Source organism: Pongo pygmaeus, chromosome 19 (assembly GCF_028885625.2).
Source record: "Pongo pygmaeus isolate AG05252 chromosome 19, NHGRI_mPonPyg2-v2.0_pri, whole genome shotgun sequence".
In the NCBI taxonomy this organism is placed as follows: Eukaryota; Metazoa; Chordata; class Mammalia; order Primates; family Hominidae; genus Pongo; species Pongo pygmaeus.
This window is the reverse complement of record NC_072392.2, coordinates 95,087,020-95,101,026: the sequence shown is the minus strand read 5'-3', so window position 1 is coordinate 95,101,026 and position 14,007 is coordinate 95,087,020. Positions and strand designations below refer to the sequence as shown.

General features: G+C 51.4%; 1 protein-coding gene and 1 long non-coding RNA gene across 2 annotated transcripts in view; one reads left to right on the top strand and one right to left on the bottom strand.

The window, feature by feature from the left end:
* The window catches only part of MGAT5B (alpha-1,6-mannosylglycoprotein 6-beta-N-acetylglucosaminyltransferase B), a 157,120-nt gene that overhangs the window by 107,074 nt on the left and 36,039 nt on the right, over positions 1-14,007 (bottom strand). The gene's annotated exons all lie outside the window — the stretch shown is intronic.
* Positions 3,444-12,157, top strand: LOC134738779 (uncharacterized). The gene is made up of 2 exons (XR_010124792.1): positions 3,444-3,642; positions 11,518-12,157. It is a non-coding gene; the product is annotated as an uncharacterized LOC134738779 (long non-coding RNA).

Here is a 14,007-nt window from a genome sequence, read left to right as displayed (position 1 = left end):
ACTGTGTGCTCTGTGGGCTGGGGAAGGGGTCTAAGCTTAATCGCTAAGCCTGACCAGTCTCTCCTGTTTGAACACACACAGGCACACAGACACGTTCCCATGTGCACACCTGGTACCTGCATGGGTCGACTGGCTGTGATGCAACTGAGTCCCCTTCCCCAGGAGGCCACCAGATGTCCCCACCTCCAGGGTCACACCAGCAAAGGGGCCCACCTTCACTTGAGCACCCCGACTGCTGGTCCTGGAGCTGGGTTCCTGGAGGGGCTTCCTCAGAGGCAGAAGTGCTTCCTGCCTCCCAGACAGCAGCCGCATGGCTCCCTCCCAGCCGAGGATGCTAAAGAGCCGCAGACCATGTACCTCAACCAGCAGAAATCTATTATTTCACAATTTTTCTTTTCTTCTTTTAGAAAGAGTCTCGTTCTGTTCCTCAGGCTGGAGTACAGTGGTGCAATCATGGCTCACTGCAGCCTCAACCTCCTGATCTCAAGCTATCCTCCCACCTCAGCATCCGGAGTAGCTGGGACCACAGGTGCATGCCACCATGCCCGACTAATTTATTTTTTTTAAAGATGGGGTCTCAGCTGGGTGTGGTGGCTCATGCCTGTAATCCCACACTTTGGGAGGCCCAGGCTGGTGGATCATCTGAGGTCAGGAGTTTGAGAACAGCCTGGCCAACAGGCTGAAACCCTGTCTCTACTAAAAATACAAAAATTAGCCAGGTGTGGTGGCATACACCTGTAGTCCCAGCTACTTGGGAGTCTGAGGCAGGAGAATCATTTGAACCCAGGAGGTGGAGGTTGCAGTGAGCCAAGATCGTGCCACTGCACTCTGCCTGAGCGACAGCGAGACTCCGTCTCAAAAAAAAAAAAAAAACAAAACAAAAAAAGATAGGGTCTCACTATGTTGCCCAGGTTGGTCTCAAACTCCTGGCCTCAGATGATCCTTCTGCCTTGGCCTCCCAAAGTGCTGGGATTACAGGCAGGAACCACCCAGCCCAGCAATTTTTCCACAATTCTGAAACCTAAATGTCCAAGTTCAAGCTGTTAGCAGGGCTGGGTTTTTGTTCACGCCTCCTACGTTGGCTTGCATGACCTTCATCTGGTCTTCCCTCTGTGTCTGTGTCCCTCTTCTTATAAGGACACCCATCATGTTGGATTAGGGCCCATTTTCACTTAATTACCTATTTTGAGACGGAGTTTCACTCTTGTCACCCAGGCTGGAGTGCAGTGGCGCAATCTCGGTTCACTGCAACCTCCGCCTCCCAGGTTCAAGCATTTCTCTTGCCTCAGCCTCCCAAGTAGCTGGGATTATGGGCGCCGCCACCATGCCCGGCTAATTTTGTATTTTTACTAGAGACAGAGTTTCAACTGTTGGCCAGGCTGGTCTCAAACTCCTGACCTCAGGTGATCCACCCGCCTTGGCCTCCCAAAGTGCTGGGATTACAGGCGTGAGCCACAGCACCTAGCCTAATTACGTCTTTTCTCTTTTGAGATGGAGTCGCCCTCTGTTTCCCAGGCTGGAGTGCAGTGGTATGTGATCTCAGCTCACTGCAACCTCCACCTCCTGGGTTCAAGCGATTCTCCTGCCTCCCGGGTAGCTGGGATTACAGGCACATGCCACCATGCCTGGCTAATTTTTGTATTTTTAGTAGAGACAGAGTTTCACCATGTTGGCCAGGCTTGTCTTGAACTCCTGATACCTCCACCTCAGCCTCCCAAAGTGCTGAGATTACAGGTGTGAGCCACAGTGCCTGGCCCTAATTACCTCTTTAAAGACCCTGTCTCCAATGGTCACATTCTGAGCTACAGGGTTTGGGGTTCTAACATACGAATTTGGTGAGGGGAACGCAATTCAGCTCTTAAAAGTGCCCACTCAGAAAATTGCCACCCAGCAGCAAAAGGGTTAAAGGCAGAAGCCGGGTAGGGGTGGAGAGTTAGGGGGAGTGTGTGTCTGCATTAAGTAGATTAAGCAGGAGGGACTGCTCCAAGCCTCAGCTATAATTAGAGAAATTAAAGTCCGGGCTGGAAAGAGCAGGAGCTCTCCTGCCTTATCATTAATGGGGAGTGTGCTGGTGTTCGGGGGGAAGTTTGGGTTTGCTGCTGCTGGGATCTGTAATAAGAGGAGGAAGTGAGCCGACTCCAGCCAAGGTGCTTGGTGCTTGGTTCAGAATAGACCCGGGTATACATGAGACCATCCTAAGGTTTCTGGGAGCCCAGCCTACAAGCCTCCAGGTTCCCCCAGCCAAAGCCCACCCCAAGTGATCCCCCCACCCTCTACCAAAGGAGCACTGGCCAGTCCAGCTCCGACTGGTCAGGGCACTCGGCCGTCTCCCCACGAACAGCACAATTTGCTGCCTGAGCTACAAGAGGTGTTTGTTTGAAACATGAAGGTACTGAAGGACTGATCCAGGTGCCCTGGACCCACTGGGTACAAGGGGAAACCAGTCCCTTCCAGAGGAAGCTGCTGGAGGGGGTGGGGTCGGGTCCAGTAAGCAGCAGAGTGGAACCCCCTTGCGTGGCTGCATCAGAGGCCACCCAGGGGCTACAGCATGAGCAGTCACAACTTCAGCGTGGGGGTAGTGATAACTTCCCTTGCTCAGGAATTCCAGCTTTTGTCTTCCTTCTGCCCTTCACCCAAAAGACCAGAACCGGGGGAGAAAAAAAGGGAGTGTCCTGGGGCAAAGGGAGACACAGCCCTCCACAGACATGGGTGGGTGGGGGGAACAAAAGGAGAGAGAGAGGGGGAGAGACTGAGAGGCAGAGAGAGAGAGGGAGGGAGAGGCAAAGAGGGAGGGAGAGAGACAGGCGGGGGGGGGAGGGAGAGACAGAGAGGCAGAGAGAGAGGGAGAGAGAGAGAGAGAGAGACAGAGAGGGAGGGAGAGGCAAAGAGAGAGAGGGAGAGAGAGGGAGAGAGAGACAGAGAGAGGGAGGGAGGGAGAGGCAAAGAGAGAGGGAGAGACAGAGAGAGGGAGGGAGGGAGAGGCAAAGAGAGAGGGAGAGACAGAGAGGCAGAGAGAGGTGGGGGGAGGGAGAGACAGAGAGGCAGAGAGAGAGGAAAAGAGAGACAGAGAGGGAGAAAGGGAGAGACAGAGAGGCGGAGGGAGAGACAGAGGCGGAGAGAGAGACAGAGAGAGAGAGAGAGGAAAGACAGAGAGGCAGAGAGAGATAGAGACAGAGAGAGAGAGAGGGAGAGAGAGACAGAGAGAGGGAGAGGGACAGAGAGAGAGAGGGAGGGACAGACAGGCAGAGAGAGAGAGAGAGAGAAGCAGAGAGTGGGAGAGACAGAGAGGCAGAGAGAGAGAGTCGGGGGAGAAACAGAGAGGGAGAGAGAAGGAGAAAAGAGACAGAAATAGAGAGGGAACAAGAGGGCAGGGAGAGGAGAGAAAGAGACTGATGGAACAGAGGGAGTCAGGGAGAGAAGGAGGGAGAAAAGGAGAGGGAGGAAGAGACAGGTGGCGAGAGAGGGAGGTAGAAAAGAAGAGGGAGGAAGGGACAGAGAGCTTGGCTCAGGGAGGCCAACAGGACTGTTTTACCAGGAACACAGTGATGAGAACAGAGCTCTGGCCTGGAGGGGCTGTGTGCTCTCTACAAGGAAGACGACGTGCTGTGCCAGTGAGTGTTGGGGCAAGACCTCTCTGAGGAGGTAACACTGAATTCAGACTGGAGTGAGAAGGAGACACAAAAGTGCCGGCGGGGGTAGTTCCAAGCAGCAAATGCAGGAGCCCTGGGAGGGGTCAGCACTGGGCAACTAGAAGGGGAAGGAGGAGATGGGGTGGGAGAGCTGGGCAGGCCAGACCACCGATCAGCTGGGATGGATTCTGGTTGCAGTTGGGGGTGCAGGGAGCGAGGTGCTGGGATTTGTGCTGTAGCCGGGTCACTCTGGCTGCTGGGCTGGGGAACACGCGAGAGGAGTGGGGAGGCAGAGAGCTGGGAGGGCCAGCCTGATCCGGAGTGGGCTGAGGCAGTGGGGGTGGAGGGAAGTGTAGGTTGGGATATGTCTGGAGGGACGAGCCCAGGTGACCGGCTCAGGGCAGGAGAAAGAAGGAAACAAATGCAACTCCTGAATCTGGAGGCTGAGCAGTGGCGGGTGCCATTCTCTGCAATGGGGAAGGTGGGATCAGAGAATTTCCACGTGCTCAATCCATGTGCCTATGAGGCACCCAGGAGAGGTGTCAAGAAGAGATGGATCTTATGGGGGCTCAGGGGAGGTGTCAGCACAGGGAACAGAAATGCAGAAGACAGCGGCAGATGCTCTACAAAGGCACGGCACAGGTATTAACAGCCTCCTAGGAGGCACTGTCCAGCACCGCAGCCAGCAGCCACTGTGGCTATTTACATTTAAATTCATTAAAATGAAACAAAAAGGAAACCTCAGGCCGGATGCAGTGGCTCACGCCTGTAATCGCAGCACTTTGAGAGGCCGAAGCGGGTGGATCACCTGAGGTCAGGAGTTAGAGACCAGCCTGGCCAACATGGTGAAACTGTCTCCACTAAAAATACAAAAATCAGCCGGGCATGGTGGCACGCACCTGTAATCCCAGCTACTCGGGAGGCTGGGGCAGGGGAAAATCACTTGAACCCAGGAGGCAGAGGTTGCAGTGAGGCGAGATCGTACCACTACACTCCAGCCTGGGTGACAGAGGGAGACGCTCCGTCTCAAAAAAAAAAAAAAGGAAACCGGTTTCTCAGTCACACTGGCCACCTTGCACGTGGCTCATGGCTACTGTGTTGCACAGCACAGGGAGAGAACATCTCCAACACAGCAGAAAAATCTGTTGGGGCCGGGCATGCTGGCTCACGCCTGTAATCCCAGCACGTTGGGAGGCAGAGGCGGGCAGATCACTTGAGCTCAGGAGTTTGAGACCAGCTGGGCAACATACTGAGACCCCCATCTCTACAAAAAATAAAAAATTAGCCCAACGCAGTGGTGCATGCTTACAGTCCCAGCTGCTCAGGAGGTTGAGGCATCAGTGAGCAGTAATTGTGCCACTGCACTCCAGCCTGGATGACAGAGCAAGACCCTGTCTCAAAAACAAGCAAAAAAAAGCACCTGTTGGACCATGCTAAGACAGAAAAGAGAGCCAAGAGCTGAGCCAGGCACAGGCCAGCACTGAGTGCTCAGAAACGACACCTGGAAAATGTGCTGTCTGGGGGACCTGGAGCTGAGAGGTGAGGTCACTCATCAGAGACCTTGTCAAAGGCCAGCTCAGTGAGGAGTGCAGCGGACTGAAGTGAGCGGAAGGGAGAAAGTGTAGACAATGAGAGGAAAGAAATAAGCATCAGGCCGGGCGCGGTGGCTCATGCCTGTAATCCCAGCACTTTGGGAGGCTGAGGCAGGCAGATCAAGAAGTCAGGAGTTCAAGACCAGCCTGGCCAACATGGTGAAACCCCGTCTCTACTAAAAATACAAAAATTATCCAGGCGCAGTGGCACGTGCCTGTAGTCCCAGCTCCTCGGCACAGGAAAATCACTTGAACCTGGGAGGCGGAGGTTGCAGTAAGCCGAGATGGCGCCACTGCACTCCAGTCTGGGCAACAGAGCAAAACTCTGTCTCAAAGGAAAAAAAAAAAAAAAAAAAAAAAAAAAGCATCAGCTCAAGGGTGGTCACCTAGGAGGTGTCATCATCACAGGAGGAAGGACTGGAGTCTTCAGGCCTCTATGCCATTGACTGTTCACAGCCCGGCTGACCCCTTTCTTAGGATGTCCTACAACAGCTGGAGCCCAGAGGACAGAGCCCAGGCCGAGAGTCAGCAAGCGGAGGGGGCACTCTGCCCTAAAGCCTGGGCTCACTCCCTGCACTGTGAGTTAAAGATGGCACTGAGCTGTCTTTCTGCTTATCCTAGATCCAGTTTCTCTGGCGCTGGCCATGTCCAAGGCCAGGCCCTGAGCTCACCAGCTGAAATGGAATCTGTCTCAGGGCGTCCAGGCCAGCAGAGCCATTTCAACAGGGTCAAGCCTTCTCAGCCCAGAGCAGACCCCAGAAGCAAAGGGCTCCCACTCCAGGGCCCTGTGACAAGGCTCTGAGCCACTTCCTTGCACCGTGTGCTCAGGGCGAAGGTGCACATCCCCAGACAGGGCCCCGGCATACTTTAGGTGGCGTCCTATGTCTTTCCTCTGTGCCCCCTCCCTGCTGTCTCTTTGTGTGTCTGAATTTCCTCTATTTCCTTTTTGAGATAGACTCTCACTCTGTTGCCCAGGCTGGAGTGTAGTGGCGTGATCTCAGCTCACTGGAAACTCCGCCTCTCAGGTTCAAGGGATTCTCCTGTCTCAGTCTCTCGAGTATCTGGGATTACAGGCACGTGCCACCACGCCCGGCTAATTTTTGTATTTTTAGTAGAGACGGGGTTTCACCATGTTGGCCAGGCTGATCTGGAACTCCTGACTTCAGGTGATCCACCCACCTTGGCCTCCCAAAGTGCTGGGATTACAGGCGTGAGCCACCGAGCCTGGCCTGAATTTCCTCTTCTTATAAGGACACCAGTGAGACTGGATTATTGCCCGCTGAGCCTCATTTTAACTTAATCACCTCTTTAAAGGCCGCATCTCTAAATACATTCACATTCTGAAGTACAGGGGTTAGGGATTCACTGTAATTTTTTTTTTTTTTTTTAAGAGATGGGGTTTTACTATGTTGGCCAGGCTGGCCTCAAACTCTTGGGCTCAAGCGATCCTCCCACTCAGCCTCCTGAGTAGCTGGGACTACAGGCGCATACCACCACGCCCAGCTTTCATCATGAATTTTTTTTGAGAGGGGCAAGTCAGCCCCTCACACACAACCTCAGGTCCTATTACAGGACACTGTCAGAATGTGAAGAGATAAAAAGGCACAAGCCCCCTTCCCCACTTGGCCTGGCTCTGTCTGAGCTCTGGGTTCAAATCCTGCTTTAGAATATAAAACTGCACAGACAATATGACTCAGGTTATGGAAATTAAATATGAAGACAAAGCAAATATTCTAAAAGATTAAATGGCAGGCTTATATGGGTAGATTAAATTTTTTCATATTCCATTTTTTTGTATAGTATGTATTAATTTTTTTTTTTTTTTTTTTTTTTTTGAGACGGAGTCTCGCTCTGTCGCCCAGGCTGGAGTGCAGTGGCGCGATCTCGGCTCACTGCAAGCTCCGCCTCCTGGGTTCACACCATTCTCCTGCCTCAGCCTCCCGAGTAGCTGGGACTACAGGCGCCCGCCACCACGCCCGGCTAATTTTTTGTATTTTTAGTAGAGACGGGGTTTCACCGTGTTAGCCAGGATGGTCTCCATCTCCTGACCTCGTGATCCGCCCACCTCGGCCTCCCAAAGTGCTGGGATTACAGGCATAAGCCACCGTGCCCAGCCCTAACTGTTGTTTTTAATAAAGAAATGTTTTTAAAAATCCCAATTCAGCTGCTTAATGTAAAACCATGGACAAATTACTTTTTTTTTTTTTTTTTTTGGAGACAGATTCTCACTCTGTCCCCCAGGCTGGAGTGCAGTGGCACAATCTTGGCTCCCTGCAACCTCCGGGGCTCAAGCGATTCTCCTGCCTCAGCCTCCCAAGTAGCTGGGATTACAGGCATGCGCCACCATGCCGGGCTAATTTTTATATTTTTAGTACAGACGGGGGCTTCACCACGTTGGCCAGGCTGGTCTGGCCTCAAGTAATCCACCCACCTCAGCCTCCCAAAGTGCTGGGATTACAGGCATGAACCACTGCACCTGGCCAAGCCATGCTTTTTAAATCCCAAATCAGCTGCTTAATGTAAAATCAAGGACAAATTCCTTCTGAAAGGTTTCCCTTCTCCATCTCTTTCAGATTTCATCTGAAATCGGGCTTATGCTGCCTCCCATAAAGGAAGTTGAAGGATTAAATGATACAACTTATCTCAGTGATTTTCTAACTTATTGGCTATAGAATCCCTTTACTCTCCTAAAAATTACTGAAGCCTCAAAGTGCTTTTGTTTCTATGCATGTTACTCATCAATATTTATTGTATTAGAAATTAAAACAGAAATTTAAAATTTTATTTAACTCCCTTAAAATAGCAACAATAAACCACTATATGTTAACATAAATCACATCTTTTTTTTTAAAAAAAAAAACCTCTATCTTTTAAAACAACACAATGTTAGTCAGAAGGTGCTGTTTTAAGGTAGTGCAAGTCCGGGCACGGTGGCTCACGCCTGTAATCCCAACACTTTGGGAGGCCGAGGTGGGCAGATCACTTGAGGTCAGGAGTTCAAGACCAGCCTGGCCAACATGGTGAAACCCCGTCTCTCCTAAAAATACAAAAATTACCCAGGCACCATGGTGCGCAACTGTAATCCCAGCTACTTGGGAGGCTGAAGCAGGAGAATCGCTCAAACCCAGGAGGAGGGGGTTAGAGTGAGCTGAGATCACACCAGTGCACTCCAGTCTAGGCAAGAGAATGAGATTGTCTCAATAAATAAATAAAGTAGTGCAGATCTCTTTAATGTCTGGCTTAATGGAAAGAAGCAGGTGGACTCTTCTGTCTGCTTCTACATTCTGGCCATTGTGATATGTTGTTTTGATTGAGAAGAACGAAAACCTCCTTGAGGCCAGGCGCGGAGGCTCATGCCTGGAATCCCAGCACTTTGGGAGCACAAGGCAGGTGGATCATCTGAGGTCAGGAGTTCAAGAACAGCCTGGCCAACATGGCAAAACACCATCTCTACTAAAAATACAAAAAATTAGCTGGGCCTATTGGTGGATGCCTGTAATCCCAGCTACTTGGAAGGCTGAGGCAGGAGAATTGCTTGAACCCAGGAGGCGGAGGTTGCAGTGAGCTGAGATCATGCCATTGCACTCCAGCCTGGGAGACAGAGTGAGACTCTGTCTCAAAAAATAAATAAAATAAAATAAAAACTCCTTGGGTCTCAGAGGGCCCCACTTTGAGAACTGCTGACTTACACAAAGCCCCTGGCACAGGGCTGGGTGGGGTGCCCCCGGCCTGGGTCCTATAGGGACAGTCAGGACTGTTCTGGTCCTGATTCCAATTCAGCAGCATAGGACTGGCCTCCCACCAGAGCCCAGGGACAATGGCAAGTGACAAGAGCCGCGGAGGCAGCTTGGGAGGTGGCGATGACAGAGGACAGAATCGACCTAGAAAAGCAAACTTTGATTTGCTAAAAATATCCCTGAGTTAGGAAAGTCTCCCCCAACGGCCCCTCCCAATTCAAATCCATGAAAAGCCAGATGCAAGGCACCCAGCCAGGATTGAGATCAGGCAATTAGACCATTTCAGACAAGCTTGCAATGCTCTCAGACGCACAGACATTTCAACCGTACAAAGAAAATGTGCACTTTGTGGATACAATGACAGCAAATCGTTTTCCCTTTTTGTCCCTCTTCTTCATCCCTGTTCATAGACAAATGATGGAGAGAAACAAGCATGATTCTGTGCACACAAGATGAAAATAAGTTTAACAACAAAAGGAACATCTTTTAGGGAAGCTTTAGGGCTGATGCAGCCCCATCGGGGTGGGGAGCAACTTCCCCCGGGGCACAGCCTGCTGGGGTCTGCCTGGCCCGAGTCCATGAAGTCCCTGGATGACAGAGGCTTGGGTGGGGGAGCATCTGCCCTGATGTGGGGTGCACAAGGGGACCTGAAGGCACCAGCTGGAATCAGAGAGACCACTCTGTGGACGTCCTTGCCAAAGCTGCAGGTATCAGGCTGGAGAGGACCCCAAAGAGCCTCTCACAGACTCTGTAGTAATGGAATTTGCAGCAGGCCACTGGACAAACATAATCTAATCACTGCTCTAAGATACCTACTTAACTTTGCCCCAGCTTACTACCCATATATCTTTCTCTCAATTATGAGAGGCCACTCAATATCAGGGGTTCCCAGCCATGCCTTACTGTCCCCCCCCTGCCATTCCTTCCTTTGCTGAACAATAAGCAACCTTTTCACAAGAAGAGTGGCTTCACTCCCCTCCTATGCTTCTGGGTCCCAGCCTCCAGCAGAAAGAGACATCCCATAACCACGCTGTATGGGAGCTGCCAGCAGCAAGGCTCAGGAGGGGCTGCTGGGAAGCCTCTCTGTCCTAGTCGGCTCCGGCTACCATTGCAAACCACAGACCGGGAGGCCTCATCACAGGCATTTGTGTCTCATGGTGCTGGAGGCTGGGAAGTCCAAAATCAAGGTGCTGGCAGATTTTGTTCTCAGGGAAGCCTCTCTTCCTGGCTCGCAGATGGCCACCCGCTTGCTGTGTCCTCACATGGCAGAGAGAATTCAAGCGCAAGCTCTCTGGGTCTCTTACAAGAGCACTAATCCCATGGAGAGGGCCCCACCCTCATGCCTTATCACCTCCTAAGGCCCGTCTCCTAATACCACCATACTGACAGCTATGATTTCAACATAGGGATTGTCAGGGAGACACAATATTCAGTCTAGAGCATTCTCTATGGCTACTCCACCATCCCCCACCGCAACTCTTCACAAGGGACCCTCCACCATCCCCCCAACGCCTCACAAGGGATCCTCCATTATATCCTGAACCCCTCACAACAGACCCTCCACCATCCCCCCAACCCCTCACAAGGGATCCTCCATTATATCCTGAACCCCTCACAACAGACCCTCCACCATCCTCCCAACCCCTCACAAGGGACCCTCTACCATCCCCCCAACCCCTCACAAGGGACCCTCTACCATCCCCCCAACTCCTCACAAAGACTCAGCCATAGAACTCACTGCAGAGGAATTGACTGGGCTGTCCTGGGGAGGGGCTGGATGAGTGCCACCATCTGTCCTGCAACAGGAGGCCCTGCCCAGGACAGTGTGCTCATTTGCAGGGAGACACAACGCTCTGTGCTCCCTGTCTCCATTAAGCCGCCCTCCCAGCCCCTGCAAATGCATACACTCTTTCCACCTTCCTCACTTCCCACACAAAAAGGAATGTCCTTCTGCAACAAGCTCCACATGAAAAGTCAGCACTCAGTATTAGAAGAGAGGCTTTGTTTTGGGGAGGGAGGAGGAGAGAGGAGAGAATTGAAGAGTCATGTGACCCTAATATGTGTGTGGTTCTGGCGGGGGCTTTGGATATATGCATCATCTCATCCTCACATGTCTCACGAAGTAGGTGGCATTATCCCCATTTTACAGAGGGGAAATCTAAGTTCTCACAGCTGGGGAGTCAGGAGGCCAGGATCCTCAAGGGTCTGTCCAGTCCCAAAGTTACTCACTTTCTTTTTTTGTTGAGACAGAGTCTTGCTCTGTCACCCAGGCTGGAGTGCAATGGTGAGATCTCGGCTCACTGCAACCTCTGCCTCCTGAGTTCAAGCAATTCTCCTGCCTCAGCCTCCCGAGTAGCTGGGATTACAGGTGCCTGCCACTATGCCCAGCTAATTTTTGTATTTTTAGTAGAGAGAGGGTTTCACCATGTTGGTCAGGCTGGTCTCAAACTCCTGACCTCAGGTGATCTGCCCGCCTTGGCCTCCCAAAGTGCTGGGATTACAGGCATGAGCCACCGCACCCAGCCCAGTCATTCACTTTCCACCACATTATACTTTCAGAATAACTGGAAGCTCCCCCCAGGCTGAGCGGGGCCTCCCACAAAGTGCAGAAGATGATGGGGGAAGGGATGGAGTACGGAAGCAGAAGTCATGTCTGCCCAACGGTGCTGACCTAAGGTGGTCACTCTTGGGGTGTCCCCTGTGATGGTTAATATTGAGTGTCAACTTGATTGGATTGAAGGATACAAAGTATTGTTCCTGAGTGTATCTATGAAGGTGTTGCCAAAGGAGATTAACATTTGAATCAGTGGACTGGGAGAGGCAGACCCACCTGCAATCTGGGTGGGCACCATCTAATCAGCTGCCAACCTGGCTAGAATAAAGCAGGCAGAGGAACGTAGAATAAGGACACTCTCTGGATCTTCCGGCCTTCTTCTTTCTCCCGTGCTGGATGCTTCCTGCCGTCAAACCTCAGACTCCGATTCTTCAGCTTTTGGACTCTTGGACCTACACCAGTGATTTGCCAGAGGCTCTCAGGCATTCGGACACAGAGTAAAGGCTACACTGTCGGCTTCCCTACTTTTGAGGTTTTGGGACTCAGACTGGCTTCGTTGCTCCTCAGTTTGCAGAAGGCCTGTTGTGGGACTTCACCTTGTGACTGTGTGAATCAATTCTCCTAATAAACTCCCCTTCATATATACATCTATCCTATTAGTTCTGTCCCTCTAGAGATCCCTGACCAATACATCCCCTTTATTTAAATGGAATGGGACAACACGCCCAAGGCCTACCCTGAACATTCCCAGGACTCTGAGTTGCTTTAAAATATGCTTTTGTCGGGACACAGTGGCTCACACCTGTAATCCCAGCACTTTGGGAGGCCGAGGCTGGTGGATCACCTGAGGTCGGGAGTTCGAGACCATCCTGGCTAACACAGTGAAAACCCGTCTCTACTAAAAAAATACAAAAAAATTAGACAGGCGTGGTGGCAGGCACCTGTAGTCCCAGCTACTAGGGAGGCTGAGGCAGGAGAATAGCGTGAACCCGGAAGGCAGAGCTTGCAGTGAGCCGAGTTCACGCCACTGCACTCCAGCCTGGGTGACAGAGCAAGACTCTGACTCCAAATAAATAAATAAATAAAAATAAAAAATAAAATACAATATGTTTTTGTTTGGGAAAGCAAGAGTGTGGCCTGGCACTGCTTGCCCTCCCCAAGTACTCGGCCCAGTTGCTAAGGAGCTGACCCGGCCTGCTCAGTGGGGTCAGATGAGGCTTGCCAAATCATTCTCACCAGCAGCAGAATGGGAGGGAACTCATCGCCTGAGGACCCTGATGTCCAGGACAAGCACCAGCCTGTGGATTCATTAATGCAGATCTACCCAGCTGCCCTGAAGGATAAACTCTCGCCCACCTTTCAGGCAGAGCCCCCATCTAGAAGCCTACGATCTTTGGCAAAACATCTTTTCATGCTGACATTTTATAACTGATGTTTTCATGTATGTGCAGCTGCCTGCTGTCACACATATCTGTAATTTGTGGATTTCAACTGGATGTTCTATCATAGGCAGGAGCAAGTTGTTTACAAAATACACAAGTCAAATAAATTAATGGACCATTAAATGAGGCTCTCCTTGATAGCCTAGAGAATGCTCCTGATCTATAAATCTGCAGATATTAATAGCACCTGCAGGCCAGGCACAGTGGCTCACGCCTGTAATCCCAGCCCTTTGGGAGGCCAAGGCAGGTGGATCACCTGAGGTCAGGAGTTCGAGACCAGCCTGGCCAACATGGTGAAACCCCATCTCTACTAAAAATACATAGATTAGCCGGGCATGGTGGCAGGCGCCTGTAATCCCAGCTACTTGGGAGGCTGAGGCAGGAGAATTGCTTGAACCCGGGAAGCAGAGGTTGCAGTGAGCTGAGATCAAGCCATTGCATACAGCCTGGGCAACAGGGTGAGACTCCATCACATACACACACACACACACACAAAAAAAACGCCTGCAAAACCAAAATCACATGTCTCTCCTGCCAGCATGTGTACACTCCCCTAACCAGTAGAGACGAGGCAGCAGCCTCCCGCCAATGGTCCTCACCTCCTGGTATCCATGCCCTTGTGGAATCTCCTTCCCTTGGGTGTGGGCTGGACCTGCTTCCAACAAATATAACACAAAAATGATAAGATGTCACTTCCAGGTTACAAAAAGAAACCATGGACCAGCGTGGTGGCCCACACCTGTAATCCCAGCACTTTGGGAAGCCGAGGGGGGAGGATCACTTGAGCCCAGGAGTTAGTGACCAGCCTGGGCAACATGGCAAAACCCCAACTCTACAAAAAATACAAGAATTAGCCAGGCATGGTGGCAAATACCCACAGTCCCAGCTACTCGGGAGGCTGAGTCAGGAGGATCACTTGAGCCTGGGAGGTGGAGGTTGCAGTGAGCTGTGATCACACCACTGCACTCCAGCCTGGGCAATGGAATCAGACCCTGTCTCAAAAAAAAAAAAAAAAAAAAAAAAAAAAGGAAAAGAGAAATAAACGGTGGCTTC